We start from the raw sequence: 11,211 nt of genomic DNA, 5'->3' as shown, positions 1-11,211 counted from the left end.
TAAGAGGTGATGTTTTTAAAGAAATTTTTAAAAATTAAAAAAATGTTTTTTAAAAAATTATTAAATTTTTTAAAAAACAAATAAATAAATAAATCTGGGGCCTCTTTTTTCTCCTTGCTCTTCACCATTTTAAATGGACACAAGTGAGCACCACAGCCATTTTCTGCCAAAACGTAGATTTTGGGGAAGCAGTGGTGTCACCCCAGTAAAGGTGTCGCCTGGTGTGGCCTGAATCCCTGCACCTTCCTAGTGATGCCCCTGGTTTCAAGTCATTTTCAACTTATGGTGACTCTAAGGCAACCCATCATGGGGGTTTTGAGGCAATATTTGTTCAGAATGAGTTTGCCTTTGCCTTTATCTGAGGCTGAGAAATTGTGACTTGGACGAAGTTGCCATGAGAAAATGCTCTTTTTTCTTTCATAGGGAAAATGCCAGGTAAACCTCTCAGGATGACATGTAGGTGCAGGGACTTCTACGACCATCATGTTGGAGATTCTAGCTTTAGAACTAAGAGGTAAAGAGTTTAAGCAATATGATGTTTGGTAAGGTTAGAGCAGTTATTAATGACCCCTCCAATAGATCTACATTACAAAAAAGGGGGGAAGGGGAGAACAAAAGCGTGCATAAATATGCAAATGTTTAGCTAGAAAAACTTATGTATAACTGATATAGAAAGACAGGCAAGTAGATGTGTTCCTAAGGACTGCTTCTTTAACAGAAAATTTGGTACCAAAGCAGAAGCAACATGGATAGAATAAGAATAGGTTGCTATACCACAAAAAAGAATAGGAGCTCAACATGTTTCAACACCTTTTTATTCAGCACTAACAATATGTACATATGAGATGAAACAATCATGTCAAATAAACCTTGCATAAATAGAAAAAAAATTTCGAACTTTCTAGAGACTTTCCGAAATGGATCCAGGGATGCCTTTTTCTTCCATTTTGGTGGCCAAACTTATAAACCTATATTTTTAAATTCATGCAGAGTATAACTGATGGCGTAGGCTTATCTGCTGTCCCCTTTTCTCTCTGATTTGCTCTTAACATATATTCAGTAAGGGATTCTGTAGGTGAGCAAATATAGCTACAGTAGGATTCACTAAATACAACTCCACTTTTTTCCAGCTCATCCTTTGTTTATTGTATTGTTTACTGCAGACACAGTGCTGCAGCCCAATACCAAAAGTGTGTGTTTCTCCAAGCTTTCTTCACCACCCTTCCAATGCTAATGCTGCTAAAAAAAACCTCAAATTACACTGAGGAAAAGGAAGAAAAGGATTAGCTGTGTGAGCAAAAAAAAAAAAAAAAACCTTTGCAAAAGGAATTTCACTGTCAGAGGCTTGTTGACTGAGGTATGTTGTACATCCAACCAGGAAATTCTAACCACCTAAATAACTTTCCAGTTACTAACTGTTGATAGGAAATTTCAAGGTTTCTACTTTTCTGTCTTCTAGAGAAAGTTCTAGAGAAATCCGAATGCAATAATTTTCTCTAGTAAATCTAGAGAAAATTCCACTAAATCAATGGAGCTTTTGCATAAGTGTTGGTGTAGAGGTTTTCATTGCTTCCATGGATCATTTAATCCTAACCTTTTAAACCGGAGTCACACTGGGCAGCCTTTTAATGAGAGAATTCCTGCAAGTAGGACACTGTCCTCTATAAACTATGTTAGCTGAGGGACAAATAGCTAAACTTTGCTCTGAGAAATGAAGTTACACGAATCCCCAGAGACAAAACAGTGACATTCTTTTCCTGCAAGAAAATATACTGTAATGAAATTTTCCACCCCTGATACCATCCATGCCTTGTGGGACCTTTTTATTAAGGTTTATTACACGGAAAACTATCTCGAACGACCTTCTGTCCAAAATCACTGAGGCTATTACTTATTAAACATCTATTTATCTTGCCTTTCTATTAAAATCCCTAAGCAGGATAGAACAAGGTAAGCAAAACAATGATTCAGTACAATAAATGAACAAAAAACAGCAGGCAAACATGGATCATAATCAAAATAAGTGTGAGATTAAAAGCCAGCAAATAAATGACCTTTAAAAAAAACAAGAGAGAGAGAGAAAGAGAGAGAGAGAGAATGAAAGAAAGTGAGTTCAATAAGCCAAACACCTACCAGGAAGGGGAGAAAAATCCTTGCTGAATGATTTTATAATTCTCCATTCTAGCATCTTTTGCAGTATAGAAAAGCAACATTTCAAGCACCTTCTCTGTTATTTTGTCTCAGGCACAAATAAATCTCGTTTGATTTAGGGACTTCTTGTAAGGATACGTTTGTTTTAAATGGTCATATTTCCTGGGCTTAAAGCAGGAGTCTGAGACTTGTAAAGAAATAAATAGAAAAAGACTTCTGACTTTTGGAGCCCTGGTGGCGCAGTGGTTAAATGCCTGTACTGCAGCCATTTACTCAAGACCACAAGGTTGCGAGTTCAAGACCAGCAAAAGGGCCCAAGCTCGACTCAGGCTTGCATCCTTCCAAGGTCGCTAAAATGAGTACCCAGACTGTTGGGGGCAAATTAGCTTACTTGCTAATTAGCTTACTTGCTGTTCACCGCTATGATCTTTGGAATAGCGGTATATAAATAAAACAAATTATTATTATTTGTTTATTTTAATTGTTGATGTTCTGAATGATTACAGCAAACTTTATGGAACACACTTTAAATCAAAGAGTGCCTTCAAATATGGGAATCTCAGGGTGTAACAAAATTCTGCTTTTTTCTAGCCTGATTGTGACACTGACTGGAAAGTTTAAGGGATGTATTGGAAATTGAGGCAAGTTTCCTAGTACTGTAATGGAGTTGTGAAAATGGCAATAATAATAGTATTCAGAGACATAGCTGTGTTAGTCTGGAATATCAATATGCAAAGGGATCTTGTAGCACTTTTGAGTTTAACTTTGGGAAAGAAGTTGTAGCATAAGCTTTTGTAGACTTGGTATACTTCCTCAGTCAATGGTCCAGAACACACTGCAGAAATAATCCCGTTTGAGACCATTGTAACTGCCCTGGCTCAGTGCTAGGGAATTCTGGGAACTGTAGCTTAGTGAGACATTTAGCCTTCTCTGTCAGAGAGCTCCTGTGCCACAATAAACTACAATTTCCAGGATTCCTTAGCACTGAGCCAGGGCAGCTAAAGTGGTCTCAAACTGGATTATTTCTTCAGTGTATTTTGGACCTATGAAAGTCCATTGTATTTTGGACCTAATAATAGAAGTTATAACAATAATATCAAGAAGTGAGTTTGAACTTAACTAGAAAGAGCAAGCAGATGATATTCCAAGTAGAGATGTGAAAATGTTAAGAAAGTCAGGTTTTATAGTTAATCTAAACTATATTTTACCCAAAAGTAAGGCTGCAAACTACCTACCATGGAGTTTATCACACGGGAGGAATTTCTCTTAATTTCGAATGAAAAGAAAGTGGGGCCAGAACACATTCACGTGAATTCGCTAGTTCAGCTAATTTACGTGAATTCGAATTGCATTCGAACTGACTTCCCATTGTCCGAAAATAGCTTGCCATTGCCCAAAATTGCATGTGATCACCTCTCATGCAATAATGTGAAACTGCATGATTGTGTTCGGACTGACTTCCCATTGCCTGAAATTGTGTGTGGTAGTCTATCACGCAATAACGTGAAACTCCATGATTGCGTTCGGATTGCCATTGGATTATACTTCCAATTTCCCTTGTCTGATAACATCCCATGTTGTGTAGTGCAAACTGAACCCTGTTGATTCTTTTGACTCTGTCTGTGGCTTTCAGTACCATTGCTCATGGCATTCCCTTGGTCTGCTTATGTCAGTTGGGATGTGGTGCACTATATTACCATGGCTCTTTTCCAGTGTGGCTCATCAAATTATTATTATTAACCTTTATTTATGAAGCACTCTAAATTTACACAGCGCTGTAAATCCAGAAGTTGGTTCTGGGACATTAGTTTTTTGTCTCTTGGCACACATGTTATGGGTTCCATTGGGCTCAATTTTGTGCCTAATGCTTTTCAACATCTGCATGGCATCTTTGGAAAGGTTAGCTGGGAATGTGGTATTACATGTCACCAACATGAAAATGGCAGAGAATTCTACATTTGTTGACTTCCACTTATGATCTCACCTGGACAAAGGTCAGCAGTTATTCATACATATATATCCGTTCATCTCATAATCAAAGATCCAGTTGTATAGAGAGTGCAGACTTGAACTCCAGAAATTTATGAGAACTAAATACCCCTGAAGAAGGCCAATTGGTGATAAGGCCCAAACATATTGTGATTTTAAAGAAATCAAAGTTTTAGACCATTGTATAGCACACGGGAGGAGGAAAATAAAATAGGAGGAAGGAATATCAACGATCGAAGATACACATACAACACCATAATACTAGCAGAAAACCTTACGGACCTGGAACTACTAGGGAAGATTAAGGAAGAAAGTGCAAAGGCAGGCTTACTGTTGAACATAAAGAAAACAAAAATAATGACTGGAAAATCTACAGAAATTCAGCCTAGACAATGAAGAAACAGGAATAGTAAAAGAGTTGTCATACCTGGGATCAAACATGGATAAAATTGGAGACTGCAGCCAGGAAATCAGAAGAAAATTAAGAATGGGGAGAGTGGCTACGAAAGAACTAGAAAAGATCCTAAAATGCAAAGATATACAACTCAACACAAAAGTTAGAATCATACAAGCCATCATATTCCCTATTACCATTTATGGATGTGAGAGCTGGACAGTTAAGAAAGAAGATAGGAAGATAATGTATTCATTTGGGATGTGGTGCTGGAGAAAAGCGCTGAGGAACCCATGGACAGCTAAAAAGACAAACAAATGGGTCCTGGAGCAGATCAAGGCACAAATCTCAATAGAAGCCAAGATGACAAAACTAAGGCTGTTGTACTTTGGATACATCATAAGAAGGCACAGCTCACTGGAGAAAACAATAATGCTAGGAAGGGTGGAAGGAAGGAGAAAGAGAGGAAGGCTGCATGGTTAGATAGATGGACTCTGTTATCAAGGTCACAGGTATGACTTTTGCAGGAACTAAGCAGAGCAGCGGAGGAGGAGGAGTCTTGGAAATATCTCATCCACAGGGTTACCATGTGTCGAGATCAACTCGAGGGAGGTTAACAACAAACAATAAATAGCACATGGGACTTTGTCTCCTTTTCATTGTGAATGCTTTCCAGTTTTTGTTTGTTTTTTGTCTTTGAAAATGACCTGTAAACTCCAGATAGTCCTAAATTTAAGGTGGCCAGATTGCTAATGGAGACTCATGAATGCGATCACATTATGCCAATACATTGACATCCTCACTTGCAGTGCCTGCCAATCCATTTCTGGATGCAATTCAAAGCATTGGCTTAACTTTTAAAGCCAGAAATGGCTTGGGGCTGAGTTATCTGAAGTAGTTTTTATTCTTTTAATGAAACCAGATTATAAAGTGATCAGACCCTTTTTCAGGTGGTTCCACCCAGTGGGGAAAGGTAGATTTCTGCAAGAGAGTGCATATTTTCAGTGGTGGCACCCCATCTGTGGAGTGCCTTTGTCAGTGTCTGGGGTCTATGCTATATTCTTTCAGTCCCTGGTGAAGACATTTTTATTTTCCCTGAGCATTTGGAACCTGTTTTTAGTGCTTTCACACTTTTCTTTTATCCCTGCCACTAGTGTTACTTCTGATTTTGTTAAGGGCTGCTGATGAGTTTAACTTATTTTGTTACTGTTTTGAATTTTTAAGATTTTAGTTTGAACACTGCCCAATAAATTTGGGTTATTGGGTGATTTAAAAATGAAACGAATGACAGGCAGATAGCCATGTACTGTGGGGAGTCTGGCAGTCATGTAGACTTAGAAGAAGAAAGAGGACTACACTTAGCTATGTCATGGTCTTTGTAAGGACAGAACAGTAGAAAGCACAAATCGAAAGAAAGAAAGAAAGAAAGAAAGAAAGAAAGAAAGAACTAAACCTCCTGAAGAGTGGGCAGTCATAGAAATTCTGCCTTTAGTTTAGAGAGGGGGTGGGGAAAGTGCCATTTTGAGGCCTCCATTATTGTCATCATCATCATCCTGCTACATAGCTATGTACCCACCATAGTCATGTAGCTAAGTTGTGTCTCCTGGACTGACATCCCACCCTCTTCATTTACTGAGGAGCAACCACAGTGATCAACGGAGGTCTATTCCTCTGTCAATCAGGAAACAGCTGATGGGCATTTCCATCCCTTCCTTTGAGTGATGCTTTTGCGACAGTCAGAGTCAGAGTCCTGTTGCAATCCCCCCTCACATGAAGGGTAGGTGGGAAGGTCAGCCAGATGCTTCCAGACTGACAGGGCAACAGACTCCTGTGTGAATTTGAAGGCTTTCATGGCCGGAATCCATAATTTTTTTGTGGGGTTTTCAGGTTATGTGGCCATGTTTTATAAGAGTTTATTCCTGATGTTTCTCCAGCATCTGTGGCTGGCATCTTCAGAGAATGCTGGCATGGGTTTTCTGGTGAAACGTGAGGAATAAACTCTTCCAGAACACAGTCACATAGCCCAAAAACCCCACAAAAACCTACAAACAGACTCCTGTCAATTGCAAGGGCTGCTATCCAGTAAGTGAAGACTGGAGAACTTTCACAGTCCCTATGTATCCCTTAGCCTAAGCATAGGGATCATGAGTACAAACCAATCATGAGCACGTAGCTCTAGGTGATTAATTTATAACTGCCTTAGTGAATTCTGGCTAATCACCATCATCATCAACAATGGCAACAACAATGATGGAGCCTTCCAAGGTCTTGTGTATCTTAGACAGTTGCTCACCTCTGGCTTACAACAAAAGAACAATTACTGGCTGCATAAGAGCTTTCTGTCTGGAAGTGCACTGGGTGTTGCATCAGATGTGTGGCAGTGATAAGCATCCTCCCTCCTTAAATTCCTTTTGGGGTGTCTTGAAGGTTGTTTCACAGATTAAGGGTTTAAATTTGCTGTTTACTTTGTAACTGATCAAAAAAGAAATGAAATTGTCATGCTAATATATTTTAATTGACCCATTAGAATTGCTAAATAAAATAAATTTTCACAGGCAGATGCGTCCAGCGAAGCGTGAACTTTTCATTTCTCATTCTTGGTTAGCACAAAGCAAATTATCATTTTTTTTAGTACCTTCCAAGAAGATTTAAATTACAAGTCATTGTCTCACATCCAACGCCCACCCTTTCAGTCCCTTTTTCATACACACCTAAGCATTTCTCTGGCTTGAGTTGCTTATGTGTTCTGGAAGGAGCCAAGTGGAGAGGATCGAGACAGTCTTTGCTCTCCAGTGTTGTTGGAGTGCTCTTTCCAGATTTTCTGACTATTGACCTGCATTGTTGACTAGGGTTTGCTAGGGGAGATAGAAGTGTAGAGAATCTGAAGGGTTTCTCACCCTTGGCAACTGCTGACATTTCTTTTGGTGCAGTGAACACTACAGTCTTAAGTACAGTGAAAAAACTCACTTTTTTATTACCTAAATTCTCAACCAAACATTAAAAATGTAATATTGGAAGCTAATCCTATATATGGCGAGAGCTGTGTGTATTGTCCTAGCTAAATACTGGAAAGAAAAACAACACTTTCAATTGAAGAATGGCTAATTAAATTAATGGACATGATTGAATTAGATAAACATACCTGTAGTTTAAACTACAGCTCTTTCCCTTATCAAGGAGGATGAGGGAGAGCAGCATGGACAGACTTCAGAGACGGAGCAGGAGAGCTTAGAGTTCCATCACAGTGAACAGTCGCTGCTAAGCCTTGGAGGAGGCATGTAGTCGTAGTGGGGGACTCCTTGATGAGAGGTACAGAAGCAGTGATTTGTAGGCCTGACAAGATGTCTCGAGAGGAGTGCTGTCTCCCCAGGGCAAAGATCCGTGATGTGTCAGAGAGGCTGACAAGACTGGTCAAGCCTACTGACCAATACCCCTTTCATTTGGTCCATGTGGGAACCAATGATACTGCAAGACACAGCCTTCAGAACATCAGAAGAGATTACAAGGCTCTTGGTAGGAAGCTGAAAGAAAGGGATGCACAAGTTGTCATCTCGTCTGTTCTGCCAGTTGAAAGGCATGGTCCAGGAAGAGAGAGGAAAATAGCGGTTGTGAACAACTGGCTCCGCAGATGGTGCCGCCGAGAACAATTTGGATTCTTCTACCATGGGCTGCGGTTCCATGAGGAGGGACTTCTTGCAACGGACGGGTTGCATCTCATGCCAGTTGGAAGAAATGTTTTTGCCAGCAGTCTCAGTAATTTGATCAGGAGGACTAACCTGAGTTTCATGGGGGAGGGAGACAATGATGTTTCTCACTGCCTGAGAATTCTAAATACTCCTCCTTAAAACTGCAAATCCCACAATGCAACAGGAGGCAGCTAGAGGAGTCAAAGTGGAATAGTAGCACTTTAAGAGTATAGTGCAGGGGTAGGCAACCTGCGGCCCGCGGGCCGGATGCGGCCCGGCGAGGCCTTGGGACCGGCCCCAGCCCGGTCCTGCCGCCGATTGCCGCTGGGGCCTTTGGGGGGGCAATTGTCTATAGAAGCCTCAAAAACATGCATTTATATTAACATTTTTAGAAAAATCAGCAAATTTTTTCGCGTGTCCTCCATTTTTTATTAAAAAAGTGTCTTCCATTTAAAAATTTTGTCCTACATTTGTCCTGGTTTATTTATATATTTAATTATTTAATTTTTTTAAAAAATTATTTATTTTTTGGCTTCGGCCCCCCAGTTGTCTGAGGGACAGCAACCCGGCCCCCGGCTCAAAAAGATTGCCTACCCCTGGTATAGTGTGATAAACATCAATCTTAAGGGAGGCAAAAGGGCTGGAGAAAATAGTCAAACTGACATAGAAGAAACAAGACAAATACTGCAAGGATCCAACAGTGGGAGGCAAAAATCTTGCAGAGGCAGCAAGTAAAGGGGACCCATGGTCTGCGATGTCTCTATACTAGAGGCACAGGGCATGGGAGATAAGCAAGATGAACTCAAACTCCTAGTACAACAAAGCAAATATGATATAATAGGCATCACTGAAACCTGGTGGGATGAGTCTCATGATTGGAATGTAGAAATAGAGGGGTATAACCTTTTTAAGAGAAACAGGCCAAAAAGGAAAGGAGGAGGAATTAGCCTTATATGTCAGGGACATTTACACCATTGAAGAGATCCAGGACATCAATCATGGAAGCCAGGTGGAGAGCATCTGGATAAAAATTAAAGGGGAGGGAAACAACAGGGATGTTACTGTGGGAGTCTACTACAGAGCCCCGAGTCAGATGGAGGAATTGGATGATGCCTTTCTAGAACAGATGACCACACACTCTGAAAGGAGAGATGTAGTAGTGATGGGCGACTTCAACTATCCTGATATTTCCTGAAAGTCAAACTCAGCCAAATGCTTAAGGTCTAGCAACTTCCTCACTTGCCTCGAAAACAATTTCATTGTCCAAAAAAATGGAAGAGGCAACAAGGGGGTCAATTATTTTAGATCTGGTCCTAACCAACAAGGATTACTTGGTTAATGGGGTGCAAGTGGTGGAATCCTTAGGTGGAAGTGACCATGTTCTCCTGGAGTTTGTTATACAATTGAAAGGAGAAGCCAGGCATAGTCAAACACGCATTCTAGATTTTAGGAGAGCAGATTTCAATAAACTTAGAGTAATACTGGGGGTGATCCCATGGTCAGGAATACTAAAAGAGAAGGGAGTTCAGGATGGATGGGAGTTTCTCAAAAGAGAGATACTGAAGACACAATTTCAAACAGTTTCAGTAAGAAAGAAAAATGGGAGGTGTCTCAAGAACCCAGGATGGATGACAAAGTAACTTTCAGCTCAGCTAAATTTTAAACGGAACATGTATAAGAAATGGAAAAAGGGGGACATCACCAAAGAGGAATTCAAAGAAATAGCTAGCATGTGTACTGATAAGGTCAGAAAAGCTAAAGCACAGAATGAACTCAGGCTTGCTAGAGAGGTTAAGAACAACAAAAAGGGCTTTTACAGATATGTCCGCAGCAAAAGGAAGAAGAAGGAAACGGTCGGACCACTGCGTGGAGAAGATGGCAAAATGCTAACAGAGGACAGAGAAAAGGCAGAATTACTCAACACTTTCTTTGCCTCAGTCTTCTCAGAAAAGGAAAAGGGTGCTCAACCTGAGGATAATGGAGCAGAGGACAGAATAGGGGAATTTCAGCACAAAATAAGTAAAGAGATAGTACAGGTACAGGAATTCCTTGTTAATCTAAATGAATTTAAGTCTCCGGGACCAGATGAACTCCATCCAAGGGTATTAAAAGAACTGGCAAATGTAATATCAGAACCATTGGCAATAATCTTTGAGAACTCCTGGAAAACAGGAGAAATCCCAGCAGACTGGAGGAGGGCAAACGTTGTCCCCATCTTCAAAAAGAGGAAAAAAGAGGATCCCAACAATTATCGTCCAGTTAGTCTGACATCAATACCAGGAAAGATTCTAGAGCAGATCATTAAACAGAGAGTCTGTGAACATCTAGAAGGTCATTCCATAATCGCAAAAAGTCAACATGGGTTTCAGAGAAACAAATCATGCCAGACAAATCTGATCTCTTTTTTTGATAAAATTACCAGCTTGGTAGATGAAGGGAATGCTGTGGATATAGTGTATCTTGATTTCAGTAAGGCCTTTGACAAGGTTCCCCATGACATTCTTGCAAACAAGTTGTAAAATGTGGGCTAGACAAAGTAACTGTTACATGGATTTGTAATTGGTTGACTGGAGGAACCTAAAGGGTGCTCAACAATGGCTCCTTTTCATCCTGGAGAGAACTGACCGCTGGGGTCTCACAGGGCTCTGTCCTGGGGCCAATGCTATTCAACATCTTTATCAATGACTTGGATGACAGAACTGGGGGCATAGTCATCAAATTTGCAGATGACACAAAATTAGGAGGAGTAGTTAATACTCCAGAAGACAGGATCAAAATTCAAAATGACCTGAATAGACTAGAAAGCTGGGCCAAAGCTAAAAAAATGAAATTCAACAAGGAGAAATGCAAGGTACTCCGGAAAAATGAAATGCACAGATATACGATGGGGGACACCTGGCTGAATGAAACTATATGTGAAAGGGATCTAGGAGTCCAAGTAGACCACAAGTTGAACATGAGTCAACAGTGTGATGTGGCAGCTAAAAAGGC

This window comes from Sceloporus undulatus, chromosome 4 (genome assembly GCF_019175285.1).
Source record: "Sceloporus undulatus isolate JIND9_A2432 ecotype Alabama chromosome 4, SceUnd_v1.1, whole genome shotgun sequence".
In the NCBI taxonomy this organism is placed as follows: domain Eukaryota; kingdom Metazoa; phylum Chordata; class Lepidosauria; order Squamata; family Phrynosomatidae; genus Sceloporus; species Sceloporus undulatus.
This window is presented reverse-complemented; position numbering follows the sequence as displayed.